Source organism: Octodon degus, unplaced genomic scaffold, assembly GCF_000260255.1.
Source record: "Octodon degus isolate 3935 unplaced genomic scaffold, OctDeg1.0 scaffold00238, whole genome shotgun sequence".
NCBI classification, from domain to species: domain Eukaryota; kingdom Metazoa; phylum Chordata; class Mammalia; order Rodentia; family Octodontidae; genus Octodon; species Octodon degus.
Window position 1 is genome coordinate 2,939,420 of NW_004524814.1, and position 1,489 is coordinate 2,940,908.

Genomic DNA, 1,489 nt, shown 5'->3' on the forward strand with positions numbered 1-1,489 from the left:
TTTGACTCATTCCTTTTTGATTCTTATCCCCTTTATTTTGTTTTCCTTGCCTAATTACTCTTAATATTTAGAACACTATGTTATACAGTACTGTTAATAGTGGACATCCATGTCTTATTCCTGATTTTAGAGAGAAAACATACAGTTTTTCCCCATTTAATGTGATGTTGGCAGTAGGTTGGTTATAATTACAGTTTATCAGAAATGAAGTCCTTCTGTGTCTAATATCCTCAGGGTTTTTATTATGAAAAGGACACTGGATTTTGTCTTTATAGGACCATACTATGCTTCTCATATCTGACTGATGAATTTTTTCTCTTCTCTTTCTCACATTCCATTGATGAATTTTTAAAAGTTTTGCTTTTTGATTCACTGGTTCTCCACCCCCCCCTTTACCTTTGCTAGTACAATTACTAAACTTTATGAATCTCTAGATAGCTAATTAATTTCATGCTATTGCTGTTAAATACTATTCCATTGTTAAGTGGAAGTAAAGTTTCATGTAATAAATATTTACTGTTGGTCAACAGTATGTGAGTATTTGGCTTGTTTTAGTGTTCAAACTATAACGATAGATTTCTTTTCTATGATTAAAATGATACTTTATTGGTACTTAAGGTTTGTTGCTATTTAGTCTATAATAAATGTTGCTTTTATTAGCATAGTCAAGGTGACATAGCTGTTGCCATTAATTGGCTTTCTTGGGATGTCAATATTTGGATTATCTTGGTTCATTAACACCACTGTGGCCCATTCTTGGGAAAGTGGGTACTGGGCCAGAAGTACTGTCAGCTCTCAGCTCTAGTAGGTGGTTGAATCCAGGAACAGAGGCAAAGGGTAGTAGTTAGCCATGCCCAGAGTACACCACTGCAAAGTAGACATAAACTAGCGAGGTCTCTATACTAGAAAAAAGCTTTCCACAATATCAGTCCACAAGCCTCCACACAAACAAACAAACAGAGAAACATGATAAAACAAGTCAACAAAATGCCTCCAAAACCTTTCACCTCCCCAAAGCTGATTTATGTGACATGAAAAGCAAGGAACCACAAAGCTACATACCTGAATTACTCAAAATGATATCACAGGAGATAACAAAACAGATCAATAAAAGGATTTGTCAAGATCACAATAATATAGAAATTATAATACTGGGTCAAATAAACAAAATGATCAATGAATCTATAGAAGACATTAATAAAAATATGGAAGAGCTACAGAAAATGATGTAAAACATACATGACCAGTATACAAAAGAAAGTACATAAAAAGACTTCAAACAGAAATTGAGGATATTAAAAATTCTATGGAAATTATGGGCAGCCAAACTAACCAATGTGAGGACAGAGTGTCAGAACTAGAGGACAGGACCATTATCAGTGACCAGTTAATGAAAAATACATTAGAACAACCAGAGAACATAAAAATGGACACCAGACACTACAAATAAAGTTAAAAATAAGCCAAAACCAGAGGAAATATTTTTACA